Raw genomic sequence first — 22,589 nt, 5'->3', positions numbered from 1 at the left:
CCAAAAGGGCAGTGACAGTCTCTGGGAGGAAGAAAGGAAGAATTGCAGACAGATAAGGATTCAAGAAGGAAAACATCAGCATGGGAAAATGCAAAACCTTAAAGAAGAAATCTGCAAGACTGGTTAGACCAGGAATGTATACAGCAAGTTGCTGGTACCAAATACTCTTTAATTTAGGCAGAGCTTTGTTTCCCACATGGACATGAATGCCATGGTTGATGGCCAAGGCAAATATGGTAGAAAAGATTTCTAGCAGAGGGGTTTTTATGCTATCGACTTTTAAAATTCTTCATAAAATCCATTCCACAAATCCCTTTGGGGAAATTCAAAGTTTCTGTCCATCCTGTTTACTGATTAGTTTACGGTAACCCTTTAAAGGTTTAAAGAAACCCTTTAGTCTTTGCCAACCAGTTCACTTTTTAGGTTATGGTAGAATGAAAAGAAGACAACCTATTCCAAAGAAATGAATATTTGACACCACTGTCAGTAGTCAATTTACATAATTTTGTTGTTGTTGCAATTATGATTAATGATCCTACTATTGTTCTTGTTATATTACCCTGTTTCCAACATATCATTAAACAGAAAGAAAAAATGAAAACACAGAAAAAGGGGGGGATGGAAATGTCAAGTTCCATTCCAGTGGCAGAGAATGAAAAGCGAAGAGTTTTTTAGGGGTTAGAATAAGTTGTGTATTCTGAAGGAATATCACGACATTTGCAGTTTTCAAAGTTTTTACCATCATTCATTCGAGTTAGAAGAACTTTAAATCCCAGTTTGGGTTTAGCTTATGCCACCACAAATTGAGAACAACTCCATCAAAGTTAATGAAAATGCACAGCTATAAAATGCTCTGTTTGAGATGTTTCAGTCGGAATCTAAACATCAAATCATCTCTATTTCAACAGAGATAAGATTAGAGAAGAAAATGATCAAATTATATCATCAGTACTTTCTTCTGTTGCAGCTGAAGCCTGTGATTAAACAAGCACCAGTCAAACAGAGATTTTATACTCTGGAATTATTACTTTTTCCTGCCAAAGGTATTTTATTCATAGATTTTGTATTCTTTGCTGTCAAATATATTCATTCTCATGAACTATCATCTTGAGAATTATGAATTCATTGCAGCCTTATTTTCTAATATTAAATTTAAAGTTCACCTTATATCTTACTGAAGAATATTCCATCAAGAATATGTAGTCACTTGTTGTTTTCTCCATTTGAGAAACAAGAATATCTTTTTACTTCCTCTGGTGAGAGGTCAATGTACGTGTGTCTAGTGTGGAGGTGGAAGAACATTTCTCAGTATCCTGTGTCAATTCATCTGCTCTTCATGGGAGATGAATTAGACACTACTGGCAAAAGAAAGGAGCGTGATCAGCTGTGGACTAGCTCTTGGTGGGGCTAACTTCCACCAAGTCCAGAGTAAAGTCTGCTTGAGAGTGGCTGCTGCTTATTTGGACAGATATTTATGCTTCTGATACAGTTCCTAGAGCATAAAATGGCTAAAAATGAGTGCAACTGTGACAACTTATAGGGGCCTTTCACTTTAACAGAACTGGCACAATTTATGCAGGTGAGATCCAGTTTTTTGAGGGTCCATTTGCCTTCAGTATTCATAGGAAAACAGGTTTTTGTGTTTTTAACATCTAGTAATTTTGATGCTCTTATCCTCTCTACTGAGTTATAGAAGTCCTTTTACTAATATTATTGAATAAATAAATATGCTCCTCGCTGTTAAAATAAATTAAGGTGATGAGAATTATGTTAAAATATACTAAGGTGATGAGAATTATGTTCAAGTCATACACAAAAACCTATATTGAAAAAAAGGAACAAAAATAGAGTTTTCCAAAGTAAGTATGACCTTGTAATGGGTAGAGTCCTAACATAATTTCCATGGTTGCTACTTGAAAACAGGAAAAAAACTCTGACTGAGGAACTGTGCCCTTCATATGCATGCAAGTTTAATGAATTAACTGTGTACATTTATTATACTTTTAGTATGCAGTAAAGTCATTTGCTTGAATATTTATCTTCTGCTTTTTATCAAGACTGAAGCCAATTTAAAGGCTAATGCTGACAAGACCCCAGACAAGATAATGAGAACAGCAGTCGGTACTTGAAAATGTCACCCCAAACTAGTTTAATATAAAGATTATCAAGAAATACCATCTCTTCAAAATCAGTAACACCAAAGAGGCTTTGATGCAGTGCATGTAGGATAACAGATTTTTTTCTTTTAAAGGAGTAAATATTTCTGCTAAATGAATAAAGGGCTATTGAAAATTTATAAAGTGATTGTGCAAGATAAATACACAGGTCTGAATGAGAAAAACAACAGGCTGGTTAAAAAGAAAGAAAAAAAATTCCCTATGACAAATATAGGAAAATAGAACTGTGCCGAGAAACAGTTTGAATCACCCCTTTCTTTTTGTAATTCATGAGGGAAACTTGTTAAACCATTTGTTATAATAATTTAGAAGCAGTCTGATATGGAAAAAAAAGGATGACTCTAAAATGTAAAAATCTTATTAATGTTATAATTGGCATAAGAGCAAAACAAAAGAGTCAGGAGAGAATTTTAGGGTAAATATTCTCAGAAAGGCAATAATATTGTGTTTCGGTTTTGTGTTTCTAGGAATTTCTATATTTAAATATTTAACTAGTTAAAATGGGCAAATCGTAAGCTGTATTTTAGGATTTACACCACCTAATAAAACAGCTGGTTCCTTAGATAAGTTTTAGCAAAAAACTACATTTTATATTAACTCTACTGTAACAAAAATGAAAAATACATCCAATACCACATCTCTATAATATAAATGGTGTTTCAAAACAGAGCAAAGTTGAAGAAGAACAAAGACAAAAGAAATAATAATTGTGCATTGTGTATAAATAGTCTGAAAAACTAGATTAATATGATAACACATCGATGTTCTGAGTGAATAAATGTAAGGAAGTTGTCTTTGATGATGTTTGCTGTAGAAGTTTTCAACTGCAAAACTGTTAGGAAAAACTTACTGAAAGCTCAGAGTCTTGATCATGAAGATCACAACAAAGTCTAGGTGCAGTGGCTGGAAATAGAACTGCGGTAGGTTCAAACTGGAAATAACAGCTCCATGCATAATTAGCAAATGGAAACATTGAGAGATGTGGTACATTAGCACAAGAAATCATTAGATTAACATGGTCTAGGCTTTTAAAAAGAAGGGTTTTCATTCAATTAAAGCTCCCTGTATTCACTGAAAGTTTTTATTTTATGATTTCATGACAGAAAATCAGCTTGGACTATTTTTTTGGGCCTTCTGGCTCAAAGTCTTTGATCCAGATGAAAACCTATCACAGAAAGACACCTTGTATGAAATGAATGGATTTTAAAATTATTCATCATTTGGACCCAATATTTTAAGACAGGTATTTTCATGCATTTTTATTGACAGAGACTACTCATGCAGTGCATTTAATAAATTTCACCTTTTTGTAATAAGAAGTTGGAAACAACAAGGAAATTACCAACATTTTATCAGCTCATCCCACACTGCTTACTTTTGGGTATCGCTTTGTAAGATTACAGAATAAACAGAAGGATTTTTCTTGCAATTAACTTCACCATGAATTTGTCATACATGAGTGTTCATGAAGGTTTTCACAATTATTTTTGTGAAAATCTTGTGTCGCTAAGAATTAATGGGCATGCAAATTTTATATCAATTTTGTTCAGGTAGTTGGTTTTTTATAGTAATACATTTAAAATGGCACAGTCCTGGACACACAAACATGTCTCATGTATGTAAATACTATTTATAGCTGACTGTACAGTTGAGTACTGGCTGACTTCAGTGGTGCTTGTCTTAGCTTGCTCAGGGGATCCCTTCACTGTTGTCTGTTGCAAGCTTTGAGAACTGAATCCACAAAACCCCTGTTCAACATACAGGCCACCACCCCCAGGAGGATGTGTCACTGTGATAGATTATCTTAAAAACTGGCATTTTCAAGGATATGGCTCCCTAACTGTGAGCTGCAGGCAGTGACTTTCTTGGAGTGCAAAATCCGTGTTTTTTCTGCTGGAATTATAGAATCATAGAATGATTTAGACTGGAAGGGACCTTCAAGATCATCTGGTTCCAACCCCTCTGCTACTGTTAGGGACACCTTCCACTACACTAGGTTGCTCAAAGCCCCATGCAGCTGGGCCTCGAACACTTCCAGGGATGCGGCATCCACAACTACTCTGGGCAGCCACTGCCAGTGTCTCACCAACCTCACAGTAAAAAATTTCTTCTGACTATCTATTATTAAACAGATTAAACTCTCTAAAGTATCAAAATTATATATTTTGTTAACGGGTTTACATGGTGATTTATTTCAATGTTGAAATTAGTCACGGACAAAGATTTCCTTAGAAAGGATAAATTTCTATACCTTTTTGTGTGTCTGTCTCTCTTTTGGAATGTGTGTGCTTGGTTTTAATTGATTTTTATTACCAAAGATTTGCATTATATATTATTGACTAGCCTTGATTTGACAGACAAGAAGATGACAGAAGATGCCTGCTTACTTCAGCACATCCTTTCTGTTCCTGGTTTTGAATATTATGACATGAGGTGTCTATGTGTCTACAATAGGTACTGCCAATAAGGTCAAATTTTGTGGCCTGTTTTGTGGCCCGTTCTTCAGAAGACTAAAAAATCCTAGCTATGCTATACATCTGTATTTAATGCAACATAGAAGATGCAAGATAAATAGAAGGATGAAATACTCAACTCGGGGAAGTCCTTTTCAAGGAACACAATCTGGACATGATCTCAGAAATTGAAATTTTGCAGAATGTTTCTCATGGAATAATGTTGCCAATCTATCTGATGTCACCAAAGGTATTGTCTGTTTAACCTGAGTATGTTAAAAAGACAGTCCAGAACTTCACTGAGCATGTATGTTCATGGTGAAGGCATTAAACAGGAACATGCTAATTACTGACAAAGGGAAGCATCTATGGTATCAGTAGCTCATTGCTTCTATAAATTTTCTTTATTTAGGAAATCCAAGGAAAAAGCAGCTTGTCATTGTAGACGTACCTCACAGATCAGAGCATTCATTGAAATTGCCAAAATTCAACGAAATTTAATGTTTTAAGAACAAATTGAAAGTATCTGATACAATGGTGCATTCTTAACTGGTTTTAATCTGGACAATCCTACTCAGTTAGCTTCCTGGATGATATCATCTCAGAGTAATTTCTGATATTGGATCTTCATTATTTTTTTTTTTGGATGGGCTGGAGTCAAAATGCTGAGCTGAAAAACTTGAAAACATTAATGAATAATACAGAAGATGGCTGTGCAGAAAGTAAGACTCAGCACTTGTCATCCCTCAGTGAAGACAAATCATTTGGTTACACTTTTTGTCCTGAAGATCATGACAGTGATGAACATAGAAACATGTTTTCCATCGTTCAAACTCTGTTCTTTTGTTTCAGATGCACTGTGACTATAAAAACTGATTAGCCTACTAGAAATATTGATTATAGGAACTGGACACTTCTGCAGAGAGAAAAACTGCAAGTCTTTTTAACAATTACTCTAATTTGCAGGTTGGAAAGAAAGCGGTGTTTCCAAAACTGGCTCTTGTAAGTGCACAGTCCTGTGTGTTTCTGTCTCCCACATGTCTTTCTGTATCCCTGCTAGGACATGGTGTTTTGAGAAATTTAACAATTTATTAGGCCTGTGCAGTCAGTCCTGATTTGATTGTGCAGTACATACAGCATGCCCATATTTGTGCCTAGTAAATCTGACTTACAGCTCACATTTACCCTGGTCTGCCTTACCTCTTCCCTGAATGCATGACAATTGCCTTTACATGTTAGTGGCTTGAGAAAGGCTTATGCTCTTTAAATTGTAGGAGCTCCTAAAGCTTCAAGATTTTGAGCATGTCAGTATGGTCTGCTTTCTGAGTATGAATTGTGTGCCAAGAAGAAAGCAGGGAGAGGAAAAGAAAGAAACCATATATATTCAGCAATCCCGGGTCTCAGCAGTGCTCGATGGGAGAGAGAAGAGGCTTATTAGCTAATCTAGCAATCAGGCAAGAGGCACCCCACAGTAAACAGTTGTTCTCTATGTTGGATGAAGTCCTCTGCCCCGACTTGCCAGTTCTGGCAAAGAACAGACTTTTCATCAGGGAGAGACTGTGTTTAGTTGACCTCTGTGATTGTAAAATGCCTATAAAAGGAAAAAACATTTCATATTTCTCTGAGTCTTTGTGTGTAGAATAGTTTTGTCTGTGGTAAAGGAAACAGGCACAGCATTGTAGAAAGGATGAAAAGGAGGGGCGAAATGAGTTGTTTTCTTACTGCTGTCATCTGAATCAAGATATTTCACTTGTAGGAACTCCATCTTATTATCAGTTACGGTAATTCATCTCATTTTGCAGGGCCTCCTCCATCCAGGCTGCTGGAGACCACAGCAGCAGACAGAGAAACTGCTAATTTCAGAAAAGGACTGATAATTTTTTCATTCATCTGATGTTAGAAATGCATAATGATATCTATATTTGTATTCTAAACAGAGTAGAGAAATATTTTAAAGGTCTGTGTCATGAAATGCCATGACATAAGTGCAGGAAACACACATTTAAGTCAGTCATCCTTATGCTTGTGTTTCCTAATGCCTAGTGAGGGATGTTGACAGAAACAAAAATGATTACCTCCAAAGAGCCATTGGGGTCATAAGAGACAGCCCAGCCTTTCAGAGCACTAAGAGATAACATTTCAAAAGAAATAAACCAAAGTGAGATGGAATTTAGTCATATTGCATATATCTCCACAAAAAAGGTGTTTTTCTATCCAGTTCCTGTCATGTCCTGTCCAGATTTAAGCTTCAATGATTGCTTTGAGATATGTGGTTTGCAGAGAAAGCACTCTAGAAATACGTGCTGATTCCGGTGGACAGGATTTCACTGATCTTGCCTTATGAGGTGCTCAGCTGGCAGCAGCTTGGCTTGTCAGAGTAGGACAAGTGATGTGACTGCCCGCTTGCTCTCAGAGGAGGTTTTTCCCTTCCAGGAGAATGGCAGTGGCTGGCAAATGTTTAACTGAGCATCAGTCACTCTGTGAAGGAATCTCTAAGGCTGTGCACTAAAAAAGAGTAGAAACCTGTAAAACCACACTTCCACAAAGCAAAAACAGCCAGCAGAAGTGCTGTCTCCAATGCGTAGCATTCCAAATCATTCCTTTCTAAGGATAATGATGTTTATTTGTGAAGATATCTCTACTGTTGCCCAGAAATAGCCCATATATGTGGAACTCCAGGACTTGCTATGACAAAACAAACCACTTTTAGTAAGACTTACAAGGAAAATTAAGGGCATATGTTTTTTCTCAGTTGAAACGTCATTAGTGTACATTCCTGCTTCTGCAGAAGTTAGTTGAACAAAATCATATCTTTTATGCATTGTCCCACAGAGTGGGACAATACCCTCCCTTGACCAGCTGGCGATGCTGTGCCTGATACCCCCCAGGACACGGTTGGCCCTCCTGGCTGTCAGGGCACTGCTGACTCAGATTCAACTTGCCATCAACCAGGACCCTCTGATCCTGTTCTGTGGCACTGCTTTCTAACATCTATACAACCCTGGCTGTACAAACACCCAGGGTTGCCCCATCCCAGGTGCAGAGTCTGGCACTTTCCCTTGTTGAACGTCATATGGTTGGTGATTGCCCAGTCCTCTAATTTGTCAAGGTCTCCCTGCAGGGCCTCCCTATCTTTGAGGGAGTCAACAGCTCCTCCCAGTTCTGTATCATCTGCAGACTTGCTTAGTATCCCTTCCAGTCCTGTGTCCAAGTAATTTATGAAAATTTAATTAAGTGTATTTATTTATTTTTGGGGGCCATCGTCTTCCATTAGTGTTTCAGATCAGTATTCCCATACAAGACACTGCTGGTCATTAGGAGAACACAGAAAGGCAGGTGAATGTATTATCCAGACAGCTGACTCAATTCAATGCCCTGTACAAAAGAAGAAGAGATTTAAAGAAACAGTCTTAATGCCGATTATTTTCTGTATTTAAATATTAAGTTGTGTTCAGTGAATTCAGCGGTTTTAATTTTTATTAATCATGTATGATGTTGATGTTTTATCCAGAACTATCTCTCTTTTTCTCTGCCATTGTTGTTGTGTTGGTTTGGTTTGGGTCTTTTTGGTAGAAGGGTTCAATTACCAGCACTATACTAATACAGTATGTTAGGCTTCCCTGAGTATCTTAGCCATTAAACAAATCACGTGTCAAAAGACTACATCTGACAGCCTGCCAGGGAGTTAAGTAATCAATTGATAACTAGCAAGCAGCAATACTACTAATGGGCAATGATTTAAAAGGTTTTCAATACAGTGACTGTTTATAGACTGTTTTTTCTCGTAACAGTTGTTGATCCTCATACTGGAAGATTTTTTTTTTAATTATTTGGCTGGTTTTAACCACAAAATGAAGAGCACCCTAAGCAGAAAGTGTCTGATTTTTCTTATTTCCAAACAAGAAGATCTGACATTTCTCAAATATTTCAAAAATTTAAAAAGCCAGTGTTGTGGTTTAGGAATGGTATTCCTAATTTAGTATTCCCACTGAAACACTCCAAACCATGTGATGCTCGACCACTCCCTCTCCCCCTCTACCTTGTTCTGCAGCAGGCTGGAGAGAATTGGAGGCAGAAAAGGTAAAGATCATGGACTGAGATTAAGGACAATTTACTGAAAACAGCAATGAAATAAGACAATGAACAGTAACAGTGACAATGCTAATGACAGAGTGTACAAGGAAAGAAGAGAATGATTCCTACCTGATTGCTCACCCCCTCACAGAAGACCCTGACAATACTGGACCAGTCTGTCTGCCAGGTTACCTGACCTGGAAAGGAGCCCTTATCCCATCCCCAGAAAACGGTGTGAGTTGGTATAGAATAACCTCCAAATCCTAGCCATACTTTCTCCTGGCTACTGCAAAAATTAACCCTGACCTGGCCTGAACCAGGACAGCCAGTAACTTATATTTTCCATGTATAGCTTGGGATCAGTAGAGGTAGGGGAGTAATTTTTTTTTTGTAAGGCATGAATTTAAACAAAAACTGTTTTCCTCTTCTCACTGTTTTTTAGGATTACAGTGATCAGTAACCCTGGGATTTTGCACGTAACTTTTCCAAAATCCTCCATCCACTAACACTTCTCAAGAGGGCTTGTCTACTTTAGGCAAGAAAAGAGTAAAGGTTGATCAGGCTTTGGGACAAGCTCCCCAAGGAAATGGTGGAATCACCATCCCTGAATGTGTTCAAAAAACATGTAGATGTTGCACTTGGAGACATGGTTTAGTTGTGAACATGGCAGTGTTGGATTAACAGCTTGATTCAATGATCTTTGAGGTCTCTTTCAACCCAAACAATTCTATGATTCTATGATTTTTTTATTGCAGGGAAGGTAGGAAAAAGTTTATTTTCCTCTTTAATCTCTATTACATGATTTCTTATGCTCCTGGTGTAAGCAGAATAAAAATTATACTGCATATGGTGAAATTGCAGTCTTAGCATGGCAAATGGCAGGACTAGTGTTTATTTTATTTAATGGTTACCAGGATTTTAATTATTATATTTTTTAATTTAAAAAATCATCCCAGTCCCTTGTAAGCAGAAGGATTTGTAGCTGAGGATGTCCTGCAAATATCTGTAATGTTTCCTCCTACAGATAGTGAGAGCAGAGGCTATGTTTCTTTACGCAATTGTGCATACATACTCCCTCTTAGAATATGGAAGAGTTAAGGGCAAGAGCAGAAAAAAGAGCTACAGTTTTTTATAGTGTTGTGATGATCATTGTCTCTGCTTCCCACCTTCTCTTCCCAGTGGGAGCAGCAATGGCACCTACTGCTGTTAGAGAAGGATGTTTCACACTGTGTTCCATTGTTAGCTAGCCAAAAAGAAAGGGGATTTATGTCTCCCGGTAGTCATTGTCAGGACCCAGAGTGCATCCTTCTCCTAGAAGTATCTCTGGCAGCATTAGGGAGTTGAGTAGAGTTGCGTACACCTCCTCCCAGACATAAACCATTGTGGGGCAGGGTAGAAATGGTGGTACAATGTTCCTCTCCTGTGGGAAGTCCTTTTAAGCTGCATGAGCAGGATCCAACTGTACAGCAGCTGTGCCTGCATCCAGCTTCCTGCATCCTTGATGCTGACCCTGACCTGCTGGCTTGGCTCTCCAAGGCCTGCCTCAATACTGCAGACTGAATGGGACATCACCAATCAGCATGTAACCCCTCAATTGCTGTCTGTAGGCCTGATCTTGACCCAGACTTCTTGTCTCCCATCCAGCTCATTGTTGGTGAGGTTGCCTGAGTGCCAACAAGGCTGTCTCAGCTGTGCTACATGGTTACAGTCCCCCAAAAACCTCAGAAAATAAAAGTCAGGGTCCTAGAAACCACTGTAGTCAATAGAGGGAGGGACCCTATCTGGGGCCAGCTAAAGAGTTGGGATATTGCCACTGCTGAATGGATGATGTTTGTCAGGTAGGCACCATCAAGGTGGTAAACAAAACCAAACCCAGCCCCTCCTACCTCTCCTTCAGTGTCAGGGGCCAGCTGGGCGGCACAGAGTACATTAAAACAGCTGACAATAGTATACCTACTTCTTTAAGGTCCAACAGCTTCAGTTGGTCTCCAGGAGTATGTAGTGGCATTCTGAACTGCTGGCACGCTGCAAGGAGTAGGGAAGAAACAGCATAGTCTTTAGGAGAAAGGCTGGTAGGTATTATTGTGATGAAGCATCTCTCATGGGTTGTTTTCCTTCTGTCTTGCTTCCTCCTACCCTTGCCCTCTCAGTGTGTCTGACATTTGCAAGTTTGAGTTGAGCTGCTGGCTAAAGGCTTGCAGAGCCTCCCTCAGAGGTAGAACATAAAGAGGTGGAAAAATGGGAATTTCAGAACTGTGTAGATCACTGTAGCATAGAGTGTTACAGAGAGACATACTAGGGTGTCTCAAGGATATATTCTTGCCAGTTGTATACAGATCTTAAGGAGTCTGAATCATTTTAGTCTCTCAAATGGAGAGACCACAGGAGCTGCTGTTTCAGTGTTCACAGGTGAGGATGGCTAGCACAGCTCTGTGTTCAGCTGCCTTACTGCTTTTCTTACAGGGTTGGATAAAACAGTTTTGAAGCAAGAGCCAACCTATCACAGTTTTCAATGTGGTATGTTAAATGATCACCAATTTTGAATTTCTTTGATAGTCATTCTGTAAATGAGCTACTGTTGAACATGAGCAGATGGCTCAGGGTACAATCCATTACAGCTGTTTTAGGATAAACTATCCTTGTTCATGGCTCAGAGACTGGATCTAAGGATCTATCTTCAGAACTCCATATATGGCCTCAAAACTGCTCATATCAGTATTATTCCAGTTTGGTGGAAGGGCTAGAGGGGAAAGGAATTTTAATAATGCATACTGTGGGAGCTGGATTTTTAATTTTTTTGGTATAACCTGTGCTGTTTGCTTACATTCTAGAATTACCCTGTTGAAACAGGATCTTTCCATTAGTCTTTTCTGTTCATAGTTGGCAGCTATTGGATCAAACATGCTAAAGTTAGTAGTAGACAGAGAGGGGACTGGCTTTTGCCTCAGTCCACACAGAATACTCCTCTCCGCTGTTACAGTTTGATTTTCTGGCATAATAAGGTCTATCATGTTAATTCTCATTTTGCTATCAAATACTCAGTTTAGGCAGTTACAGAATCACAGAATATGCTGAGCTGGAAGGGACTCACAAGGATCATTGAGTTCAACACTTAGCCCTGCACAGGACCATCCCCAAGAGTCACACCATGTGCCTGAGAGTATCATCCAAATGCTTCTTGAACTCTGTCAGCTTGATGCTGTGACCACTTCCCTGGGGAGCCTGTTCCAGTGCCCAATCACTCACTGGGTGAAGAACCTTTTTCTATTTCTAACCGAAACCTGCCCTGACACAACTTCAGGCCATTGCCTCAGGTCCTATTCCTTCAGTGCCTGACCCTCCTCTTTCCCTCACAGGGAAGTTGTAACTGCAATGAGGTCTCCCCTCAGTCTCCTCCAGGATGAACAGACCGAGTGACCTCAGCCACTCCTCATAATGCTTCTCCTCAAGACCCTTCACCATCTTTGTTGCCCTCCTTTGGACACTCTCTAAGAGCTTAATACCTTTCTTATATTGTAGTGCCCAAAACTGCACACAATATTCAAGGTGAGGCTGCACCAGTGCAGAGCAGAGCGGGACAATCCCCTCCCTCGACTGGCTGGCGATGCTGTGCCTGATGCCCCCCAGGACACGGTTGGCCCTCCTGGCTGCCAGGGCACTGCTGACTCATATTCAACTTGCTGTCAATCAGGATCCCCAGGTCCTTTTCCGTGGCACAGCTTTCCAGCCTCTCATTCCCCAATCCGTACCAACATCCAGGGTTGCCCCATCCCAGGTGCAGAATTTAGCACTTTCCCTTGTTGAACTTCATATGGTTGGTGACTGCCCAGTCCTCTGATTTGTTGAGGCCTCTCTGCAGGGCCTCCCTGCCTTCGAGGGAGTCAACAGCAACTCCCAGTTTTGTGTCATCTGCAAACTTGCTTAGTATCCCTTTCAGTCCTGTGTCCAAGTCATTTATGAAGATGTTGGAGAGCACTGGGCCTGAGATGGAGCCCTTTGGAACCCCACTAGTGACAGGACACCAGTCTGGTGTTACCCCACTCACTATTACCCTCTGTGCTTGACCTGTAAGCCAATTGCTCACCCACCATGTGATGTGTTTATCCAGTTGTGTGTTGGACATTTTGTCGAGAAGGATCCTGTGAGAAACAGTATCGAAAGCTTCACTGAAATCCAAAAAGATTGCACCAACTGACTTCCCTTGATCAACTAGCTGGGTTACCTTGTCATAAAAGGAAATTGAGTTTGATAAGCAGGACTTTCCTCTTATGAAGCTGTGCTGGTTGTGATTGTCAGCATTGTCTTTCAGGTGTTTTTCAGTACTTCCCAGAATAATCTTCTCTGTAACTTTACCAGGCACTGAAGTTTTGAAATATTTATGTCAGATGTCTGTCTTTTACAGCCAGTTGCCTCTCTTTGTAAGCGAAAATATTTTTTTCTTCTCCAATGAAAAGTTACATTCATTATTCCTGCTTTCTTCCTTTAAAAAAATAATTTTCATCCCATTTCCAAACTCTTACATGCAATTTAGAAAAACAAACTGACTGTTTAGACTATAAAATTTTCAGGACTTATGTTCTAGCATCTACTGTGGGAAACAATGATCAAAATAAAGTAGCCTGCTATCAGAAAACTTTAGCCCTGTTTAACATTCAGACCAGTCAAAAGCTTTTGGAATAGGAGTGCACGGGATTTCATCTGACACTTGCTCAGAATGCAAATTGATCCACATAAAACAAGACTGAAAAACATTGACAATATTTTTTGTCTTATCGAAGTATTTTGACAGAGGAGTTCATGACAAATTAATAAAATCCCTGAAAAAAAGACCACACATACAATAGCATTTATTGACCTGACAGCAGTCAGGTACTCTGAGTTGTGAAAGATTTGTGCATTAGCAACGCATTTTTATAGAGCAATAATATTTGGGGTATAGCAAAGTTGTTAAAGATAACTGTCTTGAAACCACACCTCAAAATAAAATCTAGTAAGACTGCACTTAAATCTTGTAGAACAACTTTTCAAGAACAAGGTGTGACATATAAGCATTGTGATGGTCACACAGGATTGTTTTATACTTTTCTTGCAGCTTAAGGCCAAATTATGTTACATGGAAATAGAGGTATTTCAAGATTCTTGACCACTGGCTTTTCACATGCCAGGAAGGTAGATGTGGCTTTCAAGATAGAGCTTCTCATTAAAATGACCTCATTAAAATTCAGTCACCTGTCTTTCTGCTCCAACTAAGTAGGAAAAGAACAGATAGTGTAATCTATATTCCGTCCTACCTAACATATATATCTATCTAATATATATATCTATCATATATATATACATACATATATATACGTATGCCTCTGTGCTACATCTGAATTGATGAACACTATACTTGGCTCAATATTTCTCTTCCTTTACCTGCTCTATGCTTAATTCCTTTCCTTAACAGAGATTTTGCTGCTATCACTTGTTTTGTTGCCTCTACAGTCAATCAAAATAACCTAATCAGATCACAGTTCTGACCTGCAAAACTCCCTCATCTCTTTCACACATTCTTCCTTTAAACTCATTTCTTCCCAGTATTAGCCTCAGCAATAGCTTATACACAGAATATCCTAGCTGGTATTCCATTTTTTTTGCTACATTATAAGTATGCATCACTGATAGGTCATAGTACTTTGTAAAGCACTGTATGGTCTTAAAATACTGTATGAATGTTAGTGTTAACATGAAATCCTATCTTGCTGTGTAAGAAGTACTGACTGTGTGATTCCTTTTTTCTCTTGCTCTCACAGGCTACCCGACTGCCACCACAGTATTCATAATTCTTCTCGTAGCACATCTCGTAGCACATCCAGAAATGACAGACCAGAGGAAGATCCCAGGCATATACTCTTGCTACTTTAGCTTGTGCATTATGTCTCTTTGTTCTGTCTTCATTACTACTACATAAAAAACATCCATGCTGACTCTGACCTTATGTCCTAATTAACTCCTGCATGACAGTATAACTATCTTCAACCGCTGTTCCCTTGTCTTTTTCTGTTTCCTCATGGCAGAACTCCACTGATATTCTGCAAAATGGGAGTTCTTGTCCATGTTCTGCACACACCTTGAACATTTTTGTATTTCCTCAAAGGTTTTCAGAGTCTGGCTGTTCTCTAACTGTCCCCCTTGTCCTACCAAGCATTTGAATCTTCTCTTGCAATTCTCTACCCATACACGCCAGAGATACAATGAAGATTTTACCATTCCAAGGCAGCTTCTCACTTTTGTCACCACGAGTACAGATTTTGACTTGGTTTGAAGGGGATAACTCAGACACATGCCATTATGTGTAAGTGTCTATAGTGGAGATGACCACAAGTGAGGTAAGTGCCTCAACTCCCACAGTAGATGGTGGACATTTGGAAACTGGTCCACTGAGTTGAAAAAAGTTTTTTGTCTGGAATACACATTTGTATGACTTCCCAGGCTTTATTGATGGAGAAGAAGTAGGAATGAATAGTCTTGCAGTCTGAACAGGCAACTAAATGGGTTTCAACAAGAGTGGAAAAATCACAAATAGCTTACTATATGCAGATTTGAGAAGTCCACAGGCAGTATGGAAGCTTATTTTATTTCACCTTCTAGGTCCTAAGCTAATTGTGGATTAGCTGGCAGCATGTGCAACTGCTGTTGTGATATCCTGAACTAGGCCAACTGCTCTGAGCTCCAACATTTTAGGTACCGATACTGATTTGATTTGTGAGGTCTTGAAGTTCTGGCACAGGCATTAAAAGAGGTGATTTGGGCTTTGCTGAAGACCTGAACTACAACTTGAATTGTTTATAGCTCTCTGACAGCTCAGGGGACTCTGTTGATTTTCACCATCTGAGAAACTTGTGTTACATTTCTCATAAAGACTGTCTTTCCAAACAGACAGTCCTGACAGACATTGTTGATGTAAGGTTACAATTGTCTGGCTGACTCATAGTTAACAGATCTGCCAAACAGCATATTTTTAGTGCAAAAAGCTTATATCCTCTAATCTAGAAAGAGATTTTATTGTCACTCGAGTTATTAATATCTCAAAAGAAGCGCAACCACTGGGAGATATCTACCTCTCTATACTACTTGCCTCCGTTTGGCAGAAAATCACAACCCTTAGGACTGCTATAAAACTGAACGTGTTTTTCTGGCCTCTATATAGGACAGAATATAATATATTTAGGTGTTGTCAGGACTAGGAAAATAAGATATACTTCAAAAGTATTAACTGATGTTTGTTACTGCTCTTGTTTCTTTAAATACTTTTAGAGCCAATGTTTCCCAAGGAGTATATTAATATTATTTAGGTAGTATTTAATGTCCTTTGTTTGGACAGGGCTTTAGAAAAAGAAGAATATTAACAAGCTTTTACGTGAGTGGTAGAATATCTGAAGTGTGTTTGCTATAATTCATGTGCACTAGTTGGCTTTGTGGTTATCTGATACTATCACCACTCAAAATTAACCTGTTTGAAGGGCTTGGAATCCTTGTAACCAATGTAAGACATGGAGAGATCTCCTATAGCTGGACCTCTTTCTCTGACAAGAAACACATAGTGCTTTTCTATGGAGTTGTCTATACTCATGAAACTTGAAGCTTTCCCACAGTGTCAGATTTGGTTGAAGGTGGACAGAAATAGACAGTGTAGGCACGCACACATATTGAAAAAGAATGATGGTCTAAACCTTGTTTCTTCTGTAAAGCAGCCTAAAAAGAATCAGAGAATTATGGAGTTGTTTAGGTTGGAAAAGTTCTCTAAGATCATAGAGTCCAACTGCTAACCCAGCACTGCCAAGTCCAACACTAAACCATATCCCTTGGTGCCACATCTTAACTGGAAACCACCTCTCTCACAAGCAGGCACCCCAAATACTACTTTTGTAATCAATAGTTCAACACATTCACTAAAACTACTGCTTAGAAGTGGCTGACAGGATTCTCTCCTTATGACTCAGTCTTTTACCTTCTCCAGTTTTGCTATAACATATAACAAGAAACTGAAAGGGGATGTAATATACAGAACTATCCCCTGATGAATGTCAGTCATACTTCAGCCTATGAAGCAAGGGAACCTAAAGAAAAATGAACCCTTTTATGTGTCCAGAAGAACGGGTCAGTGAGTAAGCAGCAGCAAACAGAGCAGTTAAATTAGATAGTCCAAACATTTGCTGTATGTGTTGCAGAGATGCATCTGCACGTGCTTTTTTGATGAGTTGTTTCAGGTTTTGTTGATGTTTCCATCTGCTTTACCCCCAAGGGACAAAAGAGTTCTGAGGTCAAACAAACTAACAGATGGTTGGCATAACTATTCTTTTCCAAAATGAGCACAAATGTCTTCCAAGAAATCACTCTGTGCTCTGCTCCTATACAGCATGAGTGGAACTGCAGGATATGAAAGGCTTTGAATCTCATGAGGAGAAATGCTATACATCTAACAATTCCATGAAAGCAGTAGTCTTGCTTATAGCTAGGAAAAGATAAATTAATCTTATCCTGGTTTTGATAACATGGAATACACAAAACTGATCAGCTAGGGGATGGCAGGGATGATGGGGATGATGTCAATACTTCCTCTCTGTTCCCATAGTGTCCTGCTCACCTTCCCAGAAAACCAAAATCCCACTCACTCAGCAAATCTTTACTTTTGATACTCACTGGGTAGGATGTTCAGTAGAAAAGGGAAAGAAGCCTCCACATCAGAACACAATCACCTTTCTGGTACTTTCAGTTTCTAGGAGGTGGGAAAGAAGAGTAATGAAGTCCAAAGAAGGACAACAAAGCTGGTTAAGTGTCTGAAGCGTAAATCTTATGAGGAGCAGCTAAGGGAGCTGGAGTGGTTTAGCCTGGAGAAAAGGGGGCTCAGGGGAGACCTTACTGCACTTTACAACAAAAGGAGGATGTAGTGAGGGGGGCTCAGTCTCGTCTCACAAGTAAGAAGTGATAGAACAAGAGGAAATGTCCTCAGGTTACTCCAGAGAATGTTTAAATTGGATATTAAGAGCAGTTGATTCACCAAAAGGGTAGTTAGGCGTTGGAATCAGCTGCCCAGTAGAGTCAGCATCCCTGGAAGTATTTAAATGATGTGTAGATGTGGCACTGAGGAACATAGTTTATTGATGGATTTGGTAGTGTTTGGTTTATGGTTGTACTTGAGGATCATAATGTTTTTTCCCAATCTAAATAATTCTATGATTCTATGAACTCTACCTGGTGCTCCCACAAGCAGAGGAGGTTATTGCATCTGAGCCTTCTGGTGTCTGGAGACAGTTACTCTAACAACTGGGAAATTATACAGGAGCAGCACATGACTGTTTTATACTTAAAGTGTTTTTGCAGACTAGTTGTTTGTAAAAACGTGGGGGTAAATTCTAATTTTCCTTATTGGTTTGCACCTTTCAGGGGATATAATGAATGAGGTACTAAACACTACATCTAGTGAAGGATTGAGCATGGCACAATTGCTGAACTGACTGGGGGAGTTTTTGGGGAAGAAATTTAAAGAATTTTATTGGATAAAAAGTAGTATCTGTGGTATTAGAGAATCTATTGCTTGGATTAACACCTCTTAATTCCAGTTCAACCCCACTTAAGACAACATTGTAAATAAAATATCTTCTGTTTGTGTTTTTTTTTTTATTTATCCAAAATAGTTCTCTATGCAGTTACCTTACAAATGTCTACCTAACTTGAGAATTCCAACCATGTTGCTGAGCAAGAAGAAAATGATATTTCTAACAACTTATATATTCTGTCATCAACATAGTGACACTCTAAAGAGATAACAGAAGGCATTTTTTTATGAAGATAACATTGTGCTTTGCAGAATCTACACCTTCTTGTACCCAATTAAAGTCCCTCAAAAATTGTAAAATAATAAATGTTGCACCCCTTCAGTTCTGGGTGAATGGTTTAGGCTGGAGTTCAAAGTAGCCACTATATAGTTTTCTAAAAATTGTTTTATGAATTTGTTCATTCTGAGCTCAGTATCCATAATGTTCTATGCCAAGCATAAATTTCTTTTGAGATCAGAAATATTATTTCATATTGATGCATCAGGATTTTGTCTCTAGAGCTGAAGTAGTATCCTTAAATTTTATGAATTCAATTAGGATCATAATCCAGACAGAACTGGCTTTGGCAAAGTTTCCTCTACTTTTTGTTCCTTATTTAGTAAATAGAACATGCAGAGTGTGGGGCCATTTCTATCGCCTCTGAAATCTTTGGCTTTGGTGCACTGAGCTGGATATGAGATATAAAGATCAAACAAACGCCAGGAAAGAAAAAGGAACAAGAGAGAGTTGCTGCTTTTGGAAACCAGCAAATAATTTTTTCAAGCCAAGAAACTCTGCCTGTTAATAGTAGCATTAAATATCTGTTGGAGCTTTGTGAAAAGCTTTACAAGTTATTTTGTTTTAAAAAAAATAAAAATCCTAAGCTTACATTATTTGTCTTCCTAGAAAAGGTAAGACTGAACAAACAGAGAGGTAATGTGTCACACTCATAGGAGATCTTGCTGTTAACTGAGGTGTCTTTTACATCAGACAGGTGGTATACAGACTTTAGTTGTGTCTGTAGTGCACGGTGCAGCACAATTCAGGAATAAGAACTCCTTCAGTTCTAGCCCTTAGTTCTGCATAGGGTAAATTGCACTGCCAGATAAGTATTTATACCTACACAGAGGTGCATGACTTATTTGCACAGTCCTTGTATATGTCCTTTCATGGATCTAGCCACTGGTCCTTGGTGGCCTCCTCAGTTGCCACATGTTTACATACCATTAAAAGTAGTGATACGCAGCTCTGTATATATTTGTATCATGTGGAATTAGGAATTAGATTGGGTTTTAACTGTATTATATTTATAGACCTCTACAGTTTCCTTCTTTGTCTTGTTTAGGTAAACATACTGACACTGAGCTTGCTTCTTGGTGGCCTTTTAGAAGTAGTCTGCCATATCTGGAGATCCTCAAATGCAGGTTGATGGTATAAAGCACAGAGGAAATAAGGCTAGTTTCCATAGTAATAACCCTGTGAATAAAATGCACTACAACAATTTCAAGTGTCCTGATGTTTGATGGAATGTCAGAAAGACTTTTTCTAAATTCAAAAGGACAAAAAAGCAATGAAAGGGGAAGCCATAAATGTAGGATGGTCTTTCAAATCACACATTTGCATATCCACTCTACAGAACATCTGCAAGTGCCCAGTATAAATATAGAAGGAATATTTCATTTAACTAAGGCTTGTATAATATTACTGTGTATAGCTGTTCTAAAAATACATGTCTGTAGGCAATTCCATCCTACATGGGAAATTTTTCCTGAAAATTGAAGAAAAAGTGATTTGAAAGGATCGTGTAACTTTACATGTAATCATGCTGGGAGCAAACACATGTTAAAGGAATAGCTCAATGCTACAGGCTTCTGATGGCAAAAAATTCAGAAATTCCTGGAACATGAGATGCAGTATTAGCCCCTTAGTAATGTTCTATTTTTGTTTCTTAACAGTTATGTATGTCTATACAGATCTGACCTAAAAATTTTGTTTTAAAATCATACAAACCAGAACCAAGCAGGTGGTAATTCAAAGGTCTTTTGAGTAATTTATAGATTAGATTGTCCAGCAGTTACAGCTGTAAGGCAAAACTGTTTCTAGTCATTTAGTAAGGCTTTTATCATAAAATAAAAGTTATCATAAAATCATAGAATCATAGAGTAGTTTTGGTTGGAAGGTCATCTAGTTCCAATCTTTCTGCCATGGGCAGGGACACCTTCCACTAGACTGGGTTGCTCAAGGACCCGTCCAGCCTGACCTGGAACACTCCCAGGGATGGGGCATCCATACACTCTCTGGGTAGCCTGTTTTGGTGCCTCATCATCCTCACAATTTCTTACTAATATCTAACCTAAATCTACCCTCTTTCAGCTTAAAGCCATTATCTTTACCCCTTATTCTCTTATTGCATGCCCTTGCAAAAAGTTTCTTTTCTTTCCAGCCTTCCTGTAGGATTCCTCTATGTCCTTGAATCAACCTTTTTAAACTAGAAACCTAAAAGACACAAAAATCAGCTTTAAGAAACTTAAGTCCTGATTCCCTGCTTATGAATCAGTCTAGTACCAAAGAATACTATTTAACGGGGAATGACTCATGATAAAATCTCTAAGGATTGCCTTCACACACTTAGAAATATGGATATAAGCAAGAGCTAAAAAGCCCACGGACTGTCTGCATGCTTTAAAAATTGAGTCAGCAGTCTCTGATAAGATGATTGTATGTCATGAAATTTCAGGCTTTCATACATAGCCTTGTGAATGTATTTCCTTCTCTCCACTCCCTGAATATTAACTCGAAGACACAAGATAAATATATGTAGTGTGTGCCAGTGGAAAGTTGAGTGAAGGGTAGAAGGAAAGAAGAATGCATTAAGTTTTAGGATTTCTAGTGCAGTTCCTAATCTTACTGTAACTCACTCTTTTTAAGGAACCAGATTCATGGAGATGTTGTCTTCATTATATCCAACTGAGATTTCTCCCATAGGTGGGAAATCACATTAAAAGAAAAAGTTCTGTCTTGAATTAAACTCTTTCTAAATATTGTGAAATTCTTGCAGCAGCATCTTGAACATAAGCCCCACTTTGAAAGAGTAAATATTTTTCTCTTATAAAGCACAAGATTGTACCAGTCTTAGAGGTGTGAAGACTTTCAGGAAGCTGATCCTTACAAAAGTAGAAACAGCAGGATTTGCAGTCTTGCTTCCCTTTCAGGAAGTTTAACCTTTGTGGTACATGAATTTAATTTTAAATATTGCAAATGTAGTGAAACATGAGGACTAGAGGCAACAGTGTTTACAGTCCTAAATCATTTGAGATTTTCCATAAGGATGTATTTTAGCAATGCTAAGAGTAAAATGCTCTGTTGAATCTGTGCCTAAATATATTTTGTGTTGGTTAAAAAGAAGCATCTCATTTGTGTGAAGAAATACACGTGGAGATATTCAAGTCTTTCACTCTCCTGAAACTGAAATTCCAAAATATGAGTACCTCTGCTCAACTGATTGGAATAGGCTTTGGTTCAGGCTTTGTGAAAAGGCAATTTTTCTATGAAATGCCTCAAAAAACCAGTTGTAGAATGTTGAGTTGAATGTAGATATGTCTTCTGCTGCTCTGTGCTACTGTACTGACCTAAGTTCCTTTGAAAATGCCATGCTAGGGAACTTAGGTACCAATTTCTGATATTGGTAAGGTAACAGTGGACATGCCTTGCTGTAATACTGCCATAAAAACTAGATATCTACAAGGAACCTTGAAGTTCATTTGAAAATATCAACGTCCATCAGTCTCCATCATTTAACTCACTAGATTTTTACTTGTGTCTTTTTATAGAACAATAGACATGGTGGTTATTCCATCTGTCTTGAGCCTATATGTCTGTCCTAGCTTTTACAATACACACGCTTTTCTATTTTTGAAAATTTCGTTTACTTTTGGTGTTCAATGTAATGTAGCTGTAGGTAAAAGGTGCCAAACTTCATGTGATCCTGTGGATGGGATTCCTCTTGTTTGACTGTACACATGCACAGCTAAAAATTTAAATTACTTCATTTGGCCATTTTGGCTAGACTGCCTTTACTGACTATAGGAAGCAGAAGTATATTTTTCTGTCTACTTTCATTGTACAGTTTAGGAAGAAATGATTCACTCCTTTTACGGGCATCTTTCTTTCTGCTGTAGAAAACTACACTGCCAGCTTAATTTTAGCATCTATCCTATGTACTATATGCGTGGTTATTCTTCCCTGACTCAATACAGTATCCTGTTTCCTTTTAACTATGGATTTTCTTCTTCTTGTGTCTAGCA

This window comes from Manacus candei, unplaced genomic scaffold, assembly GCF_025592945.1.
Source record: "Manacus candei isolate 608988 ecotype Guabito, Panama unplaced genomic scaffold, ASM2559294v1 h1tg000014l, whole genome shotgun sequence".
NCBI lineage: Eukaryota > Metazoa > Chordata > Aves > Passeriformes > Pipridae > Manacus > Manacus candei.
Note: the sequence above shows the minus strand (reverse complement) of the source record.